At 37.5% G+C, this 13711-nt stretch overlaps 5 non-coding genes across 5 annotated transcripts; all 5 read right to left on the reverse strand.

Moving 5' to 3' along the window:
- Nucleotides 1-863: 863 nt before the first annotated feature.
- On the reverse strand, nucleotides 864-1054 carry LOC133949209 (U2 spliceosomal RNA). Its single transcript, XR_009920133.1, has one exon. It is a non-coding gene; the product is annotated as a U2 spliceosomal RNA (small nuclear RNA).
- Nucleotides 1055-2429: 1375 nt separating this feature from the next.
- On the reverse strand, nucleotides 2430-2620 carry LOC133949211 (U2 spliceosomal RNA). The gene has a single exon (XR_009920134.1). It is a non-coding gene; the product is annotated as a U2 spliceosomal RNA (small nuclear RNA).
- Nucleotides 2621-3994: 1374 nt separating this feature from the next.
- LOC133949219 (U2 spliceosomal RNA) lies at nucleotides 3995-4178 on the reverse strand. The gene has a single exon (XR_009920142.1). It is a non-coding gene; the product is annotated as a U2 spliceosomal RNA (small nuclear RNA).
- Nucleotides 4179-9942: 5764 nt separating this feature from the next.
- On the reverse strand, nucleotides 9943-10133 carry LOC133949213 (U2 spliceosomal RNA). The gene has a single exon (XR_009920136.1). It is a non-coding gene; the product is annotated as a U2 spliceosomal RNA (small nuclear RNA).
- A 1375-nt stretch (nucleotides 10134-11508) lies between these two features.
- On the reverse strand, nucleotides 11509-11699 carry LOC133949214 (U2 spliceosomal RNA). Its single transcript, XR_009920137.1, has one exon. It is a non-coding gene; the product is annotated as a U2 spliceosomal RNA (small nuclear RNA).
- Between the last annotated feature and the right edge of the window lie 2012 nt (nucleotides 11700-13711).

Raw genomic sequence — 13711 nt, forward strand, 5'->3', positions numbered from 1 at the left:
AACTAAAAACATACCTCTTCCGACTTTACCTTGAATAAAAAAAAAAAAACTAACAACTTTTTGAAACTAACACTTTAGTAGTACTTAAATGGCACTTACTTATGGCACTTTGTAGTTTTGCTTTATCTTGAAGAAATTGTACTTTCTTGATTCTTTTCGTCCCTGGTATGTACCCTCGGGTTTGAATGCACTTATTGTAAGTCGCTTTGGATAAAAGCGTCAGCTAAATGAAATGTAATGTAACGTAATGTAACTAATTCCCCCAAAATCCCGTCACAAAACCTTCCCAAAAAAAGTATTAAGGCTTTACCATAAATGTGAAACACCTTTTCACAAAAGTAATGCACTATACTATGCTATTAGGATATTATACCCATTGATATATACATATATATTTTTTCATATATCTAAATTACAATTGCAATTTTACTTCTAACATTCTTATTGTATACTTAATCTGCCATGATACTTCCAGAATATCTAAATGTCTTTGTGCAACTATCATGTAAGCACTTTACAGATATATTTTCTGTCTTTAGTGAGGGCTGTTTATTATGTATATCTAGTCTGTATTTGTATTAAATTGCCTATTCTATATTCTTACATGTGATCTTAGTGTGTCTTTAAGTTGCAAACAGAAAAAGGTAGTGGCTCAGCAAGCTTCTATTTATATTCCCTTTGACCTGTCAATAAATTGATGTTAATAAAATATATTGGTAAAGCACTTCTTATACATTAACGCAGCATAAAATGGTCAAATATACCGCCAAATAACAAACAGCTAATGAATGACTTTAAGTAGAAACTTGTGAGTTGAACTTCAGGCATTGATGTATATTGTTGCTTAGTTTTAGACAAAGTTAGGGGGGTGCACCGTTCCTGGAGGTACTGCAATACCAGGTCGATGCGTGGAGTGGACGGAGCAAGCCCCTATTCCATCTCCCAGTTCCAAAAATCAATTTAATATATGGTCCCCGGGTAGGGGACGTATCAGATATTAAACTGATAAGAACAGATACTACACTTGATCTTAGCCAAAAGGCCGAGAAGCGATACCAAACAAGTGACTGAGGAATCAAACCGCTTCTCCTCCCAGTCCCCTTCACTCAGAGGTCTGAAAACACGTTCTAAACACAGTCCGTCAAACTGGAACAAAATAGGTCACTGAATCACTGGGAATCCAAACATCTGACAAGTGAAACAAATACAGAAAAAAGTGTTTCATGCAAAGGCTGACAAAGATTGTTCACGTTATTTCATTTGGTAGATTTTCCCATCATGCAATTCCACATTTACATACGAAAGGCTGAATAAAATCGTCTCTGTTATCTAATTTAACTCCGAAAAAACACAGCGCTCAGTGGTCAGTTCAAGTGAATTAAAACTGATTCAGACTGAGACAAAAGTGGTTTGACCCACATCTGGAATTTAAAAAAAATTACTAAAACCTTCAAACCACATTTTTCAGCTGTTACCTGAGTTCTCCTTTCAACCTGGCTCCTAAATGGTGGAATGAGCTCCCCATTGACATCCGGACATCAGAAAGTTTACACATCTTCCGCCGAAAACTAAAAACATACCTCTTCCGACTTTACCTTGAATAAAAAAAAAAAAACTAACAACTTTTTGAAACTAACACTTTAGTAGTACTTAAATGGCACTTACTTATGGCACTTTGTAGTTTTGCTTTATCTTGAAGAAATTGTACTTTCTTGATTCTTTTCGTCCCTGGTATGTACCCTCGGGTTTGAATGCACTTATTGTAAGTCGCTTTGGATAAAAGCGTCAGCTAAATGAAATGTAATGTAACGTAATGTAACTAATTCCCCCAAAATCCCGTCACAAAACCTTCCCAAAAAAAGTATTAAGACTTTACCATAAATGTGAAACACCTTTTCACAAAAGTAATGCACTATACTATGCTATTAGGATATTATACCCATTGATATATACATATATATTTTTTCATATATCTAAATTACAATTGCAATTTTACTTCTAACATTCTTATTGTATACTTAATCTGCCATGATACTTCCAGAATATCTAAATGTCTTTGTGCAACTATCATGTAAGCACTTTACAGATATATTTTCTGTCTTTAGTGAGGGCTGTTTATTATGTATATCTAGTCTGTATTTGTATTAAATTGCCTATTCTATATTCTTACATGTGATCTTAGTGTGTCTTTAAGTTGCAAACAGAAAAAGGTAGTGGCTCAGCAAGCTTCTATTTATATTCCCTTTGACCTGTCAATAAATTGATGTTAATAAAATATATTGGTAAAGCACTTCTTATACATTAACGCAGCATAAAATGGTCAAATATACCGCCAAATAACAAACAGCTAATGAATGACTTTAAGTAGAAACTTGTGAGTTGAACTTCAGGCATTGATGTATATTGTTGCTTAGTTTTAGACAAAGTTAGGGGGGTGCACCGTTCCTGGAGGTACTGCAATACCAGGTCGATGCGTGGAGTGGACGGAGCAAGCCCCTATTCCATCTCCCAGTTCCAAAAATCAATTTAATATATGGTCCCCGGGTAGGGGACGTATCAGATATTAAACTGATAAGAACAGATACTACACTTGATCTTAGCCAAAAGGCCGAGAAGCGATACCAAACAAGTGACTGAGGAATCAAACCGCTTCTCCTCCCAGTCCCCTTCACTCAGAGGTCTGAAAACACGTTCTAAACACAGTCCGTCAAACTGGAACAAAATAGGTCACTGAATCACTGGGAATCCAAACATCTGACAAGTGAAACAAATACAGAAAAAAGTGTTTCATGCAAAGGCTGACAAAGATTGTTCACGTTATTTCATTTGGTAGATTTTCCCATCATGCAATTCCACATTTACATACGAAAGGCTGAATAAAATCGTCTCTGTTATCTAATTTAACTCCGAAAAAACACAGCGCTCAGTGGTCAGTTCAAGTGAATTAAAACTGATTCAGACTGAGACAAAAGTGGTTTGACCCACATCTGGAATTTAAAAAAAATTACTAAAACCTTCAAACCACATTTTTCAGCTGTTACCTGAGTTCTCCTTTCAACCTGGCTCCTAAATGGTGGAATGAGCTCCCCATTGACATCCGGACATCAGAAAGTTTACACATCTTCCGCCGAAAACTAAAAACATACCTCTTCCGACTTTACCTTGAATAAAAAAAAAAAACTAACAACTTTTTGAAACTAACACTTTAGTAGTACTTAAATGGCACTTACTTATGGCACTTTGTAGTTTTGCTTTATCTTGAAGAAATTGTACTTACTTGATTCTTTTCGTCCCTGGTATGTACCCTCGGGTTTGAATGCACTTATTGTAAGTCGCTTTGGATAAAAGCGTCAGCTCATTGAAATGTAATGTAACGTAATGTAACTAATTCCCCCAAAATCCCGTCACAAAACCTTCCCAAAAAAAGTATTAAGGCTTTACCATAAATGTGAAACACCTTTTCACAAAAGTAATGCACTATACTATGCTATTAGGATATTATACCCATTGATATATACATATATATTTTTTCATATATCTAAATTACAATTGCAATTTTACTTCTAACATTCTTATTGTATACTTAATCTGCCATGATACTTCCAGAATATCTAAATGTCTTTGTGCAACTATCATGTAAGCACTTTACAGATATATTTTCTGTCTTTAGTGAGGGCTGTTTATTATGTATATCTAGTCTGTATTTGTATTAAATTGCCTATTCTATATTCTTACATGTGATCTTAGTGTGTCTTTAAGTTGCAAACAGAAAAAGGTAGTGGCTCAGCAAGCTTCTATTTATATTCCCTTTGACCTGTCAATAAATTGATGTTAATAAAATATATTGGTAAAGCACTTCTTATACATTAACGCAGCATAAAATGGTCAAATATACCGCCAAATAACAAACAGCTAATGAATGACTTTAAGTAGAAACTTGTGAGTTGAACTTCAGGCATTGATGTATATTGTTGCTTAGTTTTAGACAAAGTTAGGGGGGTGCACCGTTCCTGGAGGTACTGCAATACCAGGTCGATGCGTGGAGTGGACGGAGCAAGCCCCTATTCCATCTCCCAGTTCCAAAAATCAATTTAATATATGGTCCCCGGGTAGGGGACGTATCAGATATTAAACTGATAAGAACAGATTTTTTTTTTTTTTTTTTTTTTTTGGAATATTTTTTTATTTAATTCACTCATGAGCGGTACAATACTTTACATTACAAAGATCATCATCTCTCCACACCTTAAGACCTCCAGAATTCTATCGGACTAAAAGAAAATAAGAGGAGGTACAATAAAAGACTCTTTCATGAGTTCAGTCTACAGATTGTCAAAAATAATTTTCCATCGATCTTTAATTGAGTCGATGCCCCATTTGCTCGCCTCCAATTTAAGTTTTCGCCGCATAATGTCTTCAATACTGTGTGTAGTGTTTTCTATCGACCACTTTTCCGTCTCATTTATTATACTACCTCTTACCTCCCATAACTTAGCCTTCACAATTGATGTAAGTTCTAAGGCTTTGCACACACCTTTGTCCCCCTCTAAACTAAAATCCATGAACAGAACTTTTTCCCAGTTCACCTCTTTTAGAAAACCGAATCTTTGGCCCAATTTCTTCCACAATTGTTTTGCAAAGGGACATTCAAATAATGCATGTTCCACGGTTTCTACCCCATTGCATCCACGTCTTGGGCATATCCTATTTAATGTTAAATCATGATTAAATAGAGTATTCCTCACAGGTAATTTCCTATGAAGCACCAACCAATTAAAATCTCTTAATCTGTTTTCTAGACTCTTGCATTGGGTTCTTCTCCACACGTCACTATGAACATGCAAACCATCTTTAGGGTCAAACTTAGCAATCAACGTTTCATACAGCTTTTTGTGATTAACTACTGAATCTCTTTTCCAACACTCCTTGTATTTCTTTGCCCAACTTATCATTTTTTTATAATGATCTGGCATGACCTCTGCTTTCGGAAAACTGTTTTCCCATTTCGCCACAAGAGGTCTCAGATGGATAGAGAGCCAGAATTTAATCAATGGTTGGCATTTGTGTTCAGGTGGGTTTAACATTATTCTACATGTATTTGAAAAAAACAAAACTTTGAACTTCAAACCTAAATTTGGCATGTCCCTACCACCTCTTTCGACCGGCTGATACATTGTAGCTCTTTTAATGTATTCATACCCTCCCCATATGAACTGAAACAGAGATTTTTGAAGTTTTAAACAAACTAAAGCCGGCATGGGGAAAATATAAGCCACATGAAGTAATGTCGGCAATAAATCAGATTTAATAACCAAAATCTTACCACTAATGGACAGCCTTCTTAATTTCCACATATTTAGTTTTTTCAGCACTTTTCCCAATTTTGTCTCCCAATTAGTTTCTCCATCATTGTTATTTCCAAAGGATATTCCCAGTAAAGTCATTGGCCCCGCACACAGAGAGAACCCTAAAGGGTTATCAACTCTGTCCTTCCACTTTCCAAAGTATTTGATTTGGGATTTTCCTGTATTGACTCTAGAACCAGAAGCAACTGAGAATGTGTCGATGACCTGCATAGCTTCGCGCAGACAGAAATCATCTTTTAAATACAGTACAGTGTCATCTGCATACTGGGATATGGTCAAGGATTCACCACCAGGCAGCTGTATACCCTTGATGTTAACATTTTTCCTGATTGCACATGCCAGCGTTTCAATGAATAGCACATACAAGGGGGCTGATGCTGGACATCCCTGTCTGACCCCTCTGGTTTGTTTAAAGAATTCACCAAGGTTGCCATTAACATTAACACTGCTTCCGACTTCTGTGTATAAAATCCTCAACCAACTCCTGAATCTAGCACCGAAGCCAAATTTCTTTAGTGTCCTAAACAAAAAATTGTGATCAACTCTGTCAAAGGCTTTTTCCTGGTCAAGACTGAGGACAATTAGTGGTATATTTCTGTCCTGAGAATAAGATAGTATATCTCTATGCATTTGTAAATTCCAGTTTAGTTGCCTGCCAGGTACTGCACATGTCTGATCTGAGCCGATGATTAAGGGTAGAGCTGACACCAAACGGTTTGTCAAAACCTTACTAAAAATCTTATAATCTGTACAAAGCATTGTTAGAGGCCTGTAGTTTGATATTTTGTTGACATCACCTTTTTTAAACAGCAGGGATATCACCCCTTTTCTCATGGATTCCCCCATAATCCCAGATGTACATATATAAGTGAACAACTCTAACAGCCATGACCCAATGTCTTCCCAAAATATTATATAAAATTCTTTTGTGATCCCATCTATTCCTGGCACCTTGCCCTTTTTCAAAGACATGGTTGCCCTCAGGATTTCTTCTAAAGTAAAATCTTTATCTAGCTCTGTTCTCAGATCTTCAGGTATGAATCTGTCTATATTGTCTAACAATGTTGCACCTTTCATGTAGTCAACCTTTTCTGCTTTAAAAAACATAGAAAAATGATTAGAGATAACTTGAGCAATCCCATCAGGATCGTTAATCTCCTCACCTGTTTCATTTAAAACGGAAACTATGCTCCTCCTCTTTGCCTGTGCTTTGGACTGTCTAAAGAAGTAGGGGGAACACTTTTCGTCACTCTCCCACTTCTCTCTAAGACACCGGAATTTATAGGCCTCTGCTCTGTTGTGAAAAAATAACCTCTGTTTATCTTGCAAATGTTTCAGCAAGTCCTTATCAATTTGTCCACCTGCATTTCTCTGTTCCATTAATTTATTTATGGCTTTTTGCAGTCGGTAGTATAATTTAAATTCCTCTTTCCTTGATTCTTTTGAGTAATTCTGTGTGTAGTATCTAATACGCAGCTTTGTGCTTTCCCACCATTCACAGACATTTTCATAAAATACTCTCATATGAAAGCAATCTTTTAGAAAACACTTTAATGCTACCCTAAACTGCTGGAGCTCTAGAATATTGTTGTTTAATTTCCAATACCCTTTACCATTTTTGATCATCATTGAGGTTAGTTTTACTGAGAGCATGTTGTGATCTGTGTAAAAAACTGGTGATACTTTCGCCCCTGTCACCTGAAATTCTACCGGACAAAATATATAGTCTATCCTACTCTTCGCCCCTCTACTATTTGACCATGTGAAGCCAAGATCGTCTGGGTTAGCTTTTTTATATGAATCCACCAAATTATACTTTGTAACAATATTTATTAAACTGGCCTCGGCCTTGCTGCCCTCACTTTGGGAATTGAAGTCTCCTCCAATTACCACATGGCGGTTGGTCATGAAAGCAGTGTCCAGACTAAGAAAAAGCTCCCTTCTCTCCTTTGGAGAAGAGTGGGCATATATGTTAATAACTCTTAACCCCTTTCCCTTCCAGTCAATATCTGTTACCAAAACCCTCCCCTGTACCACTGAAAAACTGCCAACCACTTGGACTTCATTATTCCCACATAGTGTTCCCACCCCAGATGAATGGACCCCCCCAATGCTCCACCTAGATTCACCTTTGGTCCACTCTTTTGAGAATAGGTTCACGTCGTCTTCATTTTTCAAGTGGACCTCTTGCAAAAGGCATAAAGAAAAGCTGATTGAACATAAATGAGAAAAGACCACTTCCCTTTTGGCCTTGTTCCTCAAACCTGTAACATTTATGGAAACTATATGTAATGAGGACATTCTGGTAAATGAGGAATGAGACAAAAAACAAAACAAACAAACAAACCATCAAAGACGAGACACTGTGTTTTCTCTAATTTTCAACTTCACAGTCAAATTCAATGCCTTCCCTATGTGTCTTTTCCTCGGGCACCGCGTGCCCTGAGTTGGGGGTATTACCCTCTGGAAGCAATGAGCATTGCTCTGAAACCAAATCCCTGTCAGAGTTGTTCGGAGCCAGGGACTCCACCAGGACACACCCGGACGGGGGCATGCTGCCGTCAGAGTCTGTCACCTCAGTCTGCACTGGAATTTGTCCATGTTCTCCACCCTCCAGCCCATCCACCCTGGCAGCAGCCTTCACATCCTGATCGCTGTTCACCTGCAGCCCCTCCATCTCCCCTTCCTCCTGCGACTCCTCCACAACCTCAGAAAGAACACTGAACACGCTATCCACTCCCAGGGGCACAGCGCTTGTCTCGATCCTCCTTTTTTTCCCCTTGCCTCCCCTGCTTTCCACTGTGGTCCACTCAGGAACAGGTTGGCTCTCCTCTGAGGTTGTAGTCTCCTCCCCCTTCTTCTTCTCTGGGGGAGGTGCTCGTTCAGGTGGATCAACCACATTTGCCTCAATCTCATTGTCACCAAACATTTGATCAATTACCTCGTTAATTGCTCTCAGGGAGGAGGCATCAGGATCTTCGCACATTGGTCGCCTTACAATGCTTGCATAGGAGGAGCGGACCTCAGGGCAGTGCTTAAATAAATGTCCTTCAGACCCACAAAGATTGCATTTTCTGGAACGGTCACAAGTCCCCATTTTGTGTCCTAGACCCTTGCAATTTCTGCACCTCACCTGCTTGCAGGATTCTGCCGTGTGACCAAAGTCTGTGCATTTTCTGCAGTAAATAGGCTGGCCCGAGTAGTACAGATATCCTCTATTTGTGCCTATGGTGAAGGAGGCAGGGGGGTGGTGGTAGCCATCGTGACCATCTGGGTCATCCTTCAGCCGCACACGACATTGTCTTTTTCCAGTCCAAACGTCAAGAGAGTCCCTGATTTCCCTCATGCTCGAAATCACTGTCACATGCTTAGAAAGGAAGTATCTGGTTGCTTCTTCAGTTACCCAGGGATTATACTTATGAATTGTGAAAACCCGCTCACCAGTTCGGCAAAGGCTTTGAATCTGGTACTCCCTCAGTGGTCCATCAGCCAAACGATCAGCCAACCTTTTCGTTTCCTCCATCTTGGTGAGATTATAGAACGTAACATCAAAAAAACGGTCGGTGGCATTTCTCTGCAAGCAGAGGAGGTCATCTATCTTGAGGGACAAGGCTCCAAAAAGAATATTAACTCCAAATTCTCTCCTATCCAAAAAAACTTCAGTACTCTTCCAAATGAATCTCAAAGTATTTTTCAGCACGGGAAGTCCCTGCTGTGAAACCGTTGCTGACGTCATTATGACAATCCACGTCCGCAAACCCTTCTCACCTGGCTAGATCTTAGCCAAAAGGCCGAGAAGCGATGGCACTTACTTATGGCACTTTGTAGTTTTGCTTTATCTTGAAGAAATTGTACTTTCTTGATTCTTTTCGTCCCTGGTATGTACCCTCGGGTTTGAATGCACTTATTGTAAGTCGCTTTGGATAAAAGCGTCAGCTAAATGAAATGTAATGTAACGTAATGTAACTAATTCCCCCAAAATCCCGTCACAAAACCTTCCCAAAAAAAGTATTAAGACTTTACCATAAATGTGAAACACCTTTTCACAAAAGTAATGCACTATACTATGCTATTAGGATATTATACCCATTGATATATACATATATATTTTTTCATATATCTAAATTACAATTGCAATTTTACTTCTAACATTCTTATTGTATACTTAATCTGCCATGATACTTCCAGAATATCTAAATGTCTTTGTGCAACTATCATGTAAGCACTTTACAGATATATTTTCTGTCTTTAGTGAGGGCTGTTTATTATGTATATCTAGTCTGTATTTGTATTAAATTGCCTATTCTATATTCTTACATGTGATCTTAGTGTGTCTTTAAGTTGCAAACAGAAAAAGGTAGTGGCTCAGCAAGCTTCTATTTATATTCCCTTTGACCTGTCAATAAATTGATGTTAATAAAATATATTGGTAAAGCACTTCTTATACATTAACGCAGCATAAAATGGTCAAATATACCGCCAAATAACAAACAGCTAATGAATGACTTTAAGTAGAAACTTGTGAGTTGAACTTCAGGCATTGATGTATATTGTTGCTTAGTTTTAGACAAAGTTAGGGGGGTGCACCGTTCCTGGAGGTACTGCAATACCAGGTCGATGCGTGGAGTGGACGGAGCAAGCCCCTATTCCATCTCCCAGTTCCAAAAATCAATTTAATATATGGTCCCCGGGTAGGGGACGTATCAGATATTAAACTGATAAGAACAGATACTACACTTGATCTTAGCCAAAAGGCCGAGAAGCGATACCATACAAGTGACTGAGGAATCAAACCGCTTCTCCTCCCAGTCCCCCTCACTCAGAGGTCTGAAAACACGTTCTAAACACAGTCCGTCAAACTGGAACAAAATAGGTCACTGAATCACTGGGAATCCAAACATCTGACAAGTGAAACAAATACAGAAAAAAGTGTTTCATGCAAAGGCTGACAAAGATTGTTCACGTTATTTCATTTGGTAGATTTTCCCATCATGCAATTTTTACATTTACATACGAAAGGCTGAATAAAATCGTCTTTGTTATCTAATTTAACTCCGAAAAAACACAGCGCTCAGTGGTCAGTTCAAGTGAATTAAAACTGATTCAGACTGAGACAAAAGTGGTTTGACCCACATCTGGAATTTAAAAAAAATTACTAAAACCTTCAAACCACATTTTTCAGCTGTTACCTGAGTTCTCCTTTCAACCTGGCTCCTAAATGGTGGAATGAGCTCCCCATTGACATCCGGACATCAGAAAGTTTACACATCTTCCGCCGAAAACTAAAAACATACCTCTTCCGACTTTACCTTGAATAAAAAAAAAAAACTAACAACTTTTTGAAACTAACACTTTAGTAGTACTTAAATGGCACTTACTTATGGCACTTTGTAGTTTTGCTTTATCTTGAAGAAATTGTACTTTCTTGATTCTTGTCGTCCCTGGTATGTACCCTCGGGTTTGAATGCACTTATTGTAAGTCGCTTTGGATAAAAGCGTCAGCTAAATGAAATGTAATGTAACGTAATGTAACTAATTCCCCCAAAATCCCGTCACAAAACCTTCCCAAAAAAAGTATTAAGGCTTTACCATAAATGTGAAACACCTTTTCACAAAAGTAATGCACTATACTATGCTATTAGGATATTATACCCATTGATATATACATATATATTTTTTCATATATCTAAATTACAATTGCAATTTTACTTCTAACATTCTTATTGTATACTTAATCTGCCATGATACTTCCAGAATATCTAAATGTCTTTGTGCAACTATCATGTAAGCACTTTACAGATATATTTTCTGTCTTTAGTGAGGGCTGTTTATTATGTATATCTAGTCTGTATTTGTATTAAATTGCCTATTCTATATTCTTACATGTGATCTTAGTGTGTCTTTAAGTTGCAAACAGAAAAAGGTAGTGGCTCAGCAAGCTTCTATTTATATTCCCTTTGACCTGTCAATAAATTGATGTTAATAAAATATATTGGTAAAGCACTTCTTATACATTAACGCAGCATAAAATGGTCAAATATACCGCCAAATAACAAACAGCTAATGAATGACTTTAAGTAGAAACTTGTGAGTTGAACTTCAGGCATTGATGTATATTGTTGCTTAGTTTTAGACAAAGTTAGGGGGGTGCACCGTTCCTGGAGGTACTGCAATACCAGGTCGATGCGTGGAGTGGACGGAGCAAGCCCCTATTCCATCTCCCAGTTCCAAAAATCAATTTAATATATGGTCCCCGGGTAGGGGACGTATCAGATATTAAACTGATAAGAACAGATACTACACTTGATCTTAGCCAAAAGGCCGAGAAGCGATACCAAACAAGTGACTGAGGAATCAAACCGCTTCTCCTCCCAGTCCCCTTCACTCAGAGGTCTGAAAACACGTTCTAAACACAGTCCGTCAAACTGGAACAAAATAGGTCACTGAATCACTGGGAATCCAAACATCTGACAAGTGAAACAAATACAGAAAAAAGTGTTTCATGCAAAGGCTGACAAAGATTGTTCACGTTATTTCATTTGGTAGATTTTCCCATCATGCAATTCTACATTTACATACGAAAGGCTGAATAAAATCGTCTCTGTTATCTAATTTAACTCCGAAAAAACACACAGCAGCTCAACAGTCAGTTCAAGTAAATCAAAGCGGAATCAGACTGAAACTAACGTGATTTGATACAAATCTGAAATTCAGAGACAACAACAAAAAGCAATCCCTGCATCCGCATCGAACCACTTCCTGTTTCTTTTGCCGCTAGTTTGTGGGTGACCAACATCCTGACTGCTGCCACCTATTGTCCTGGAGTATGAACAACACGTTTACGATAACTCCTTAGTTAATTTGTCATTGCTGCTCCCTTCATCGTGATTAATTGATACATTGTCTTCATTTTTCCGTATGTTACTCAAAACAGGAGGAAATAAATCAGATAAAAACAGGAATTCAAGTAAAGAGTTGTTAGATTCCCCATCATGCAATGCTGTATTTTCCTTTTGAAAGGCTTGACTAAAATCATCTGTTATCAAATTTAACTCCTAAAAAAAACTCAAGTGACTCAGAGATGAATCAAACTGAAAAAAAGTGTGAATTGATACACATCTTAAATTAAAAAAATAAACAACCTCAAAGAACATTTCCCCCGTTGAACAGAACCCCTTCCTGTTTCTTTCTTTACCCACTTAAGTGACACCCTGAGTATGGCCACCTACTGTCCTGATGTGTGAACAACACTTAGATCAATCTGTTTCTCTTACAGTAATTCTTTATTTTGTTTTGATCGGCAAGGATAAAACAAGCTAAAAAACAGCAGCAGTAGAAAATATGCAGAGTGGATTTTCACATCATGAGAATGAGCTGCAGTATTAATAAGACTGAGGATTATAAAGCTAAAGCTAGACAATCAGAATCAAATTCCTTGTAGGTTTACACCTACAAGGAATTTGTTCTGGTTATTGATGCATACATTGAACATAAACACTGCCAAACAATTTCTCCCCATGTCTCACTCAGCTGTTACTAGTTTTTTTTAGATCTGATACATGTCACAACTTTTTCCAGTAAAATCCAATTACGTTGAACAGCAGCTCCACAATGTACAGCCTCCAAAATGAGCATTGAAATAAACCAACCAATCTTTCCACTCTAAGAAAGATTAAACTAGAGTGGTTCTCAATAGAGAGCAGACCTCCGCCAAGGCCATACAGCCCCTTTCAATTAAATTAAGCTGCAACTAATTTCACAGATAGATAATACACATAACATCAAAATTCTGAATGAACTGTGGAACAAGCCCTGTACATATAGTTTTAGAAGGTGGCCCAGTATAAACTGTTATAACAGATGGTTATAATCTCTTTAATAAAATTCTGAACATTGACATGCATTGAGAAAACATAGCATTACGGCTGGAATGTATTTGTAATAATGAATATAAACCAAACTCAGATAACAATATGCATAAAAAGGTCCTATCATAATTTGAATTAAATTATAATGTTTATAAAACCAGATTTTTTGTCCCACCCCATCCTGAGATGCTTTATAGAATGTGTAGAAGGTTGAAACAATACATTATCAAGACTGTCAAATAAAAGTAATTCCTTTCTCCATTTAAAATGTGCGTTTTAACTTAATACTTCAGTCTCAATATTATGAGAATTGAGTCAGGAGGAATAAAGTCGGTCTTATGTCTAAAGCCGCTCATAAACAATTACATATAATACATTTAATTACGGAAGTTTATAGTCATATAATAAATCATGAAGTTATATTAGCTGAGTATAACGACACACACCAGTCCCAAATGAACACATTTTCACAAGTGC

Source organism: Platichthys flesus, chromosome 23 (genome assembly GCF_949316205.1).
Source record: "Platichthys flesus chromosome 23, fPlaFle2.1, whole genome shotgun sequence".
Classification (NCBI taxonomy): domain Eukaryota; kingdom Metazoa; phylum Chordata; class Actinopteri; order Pleuronectiformes; family Pleuronectidae; genus Platichthys; species Platichthys flesus.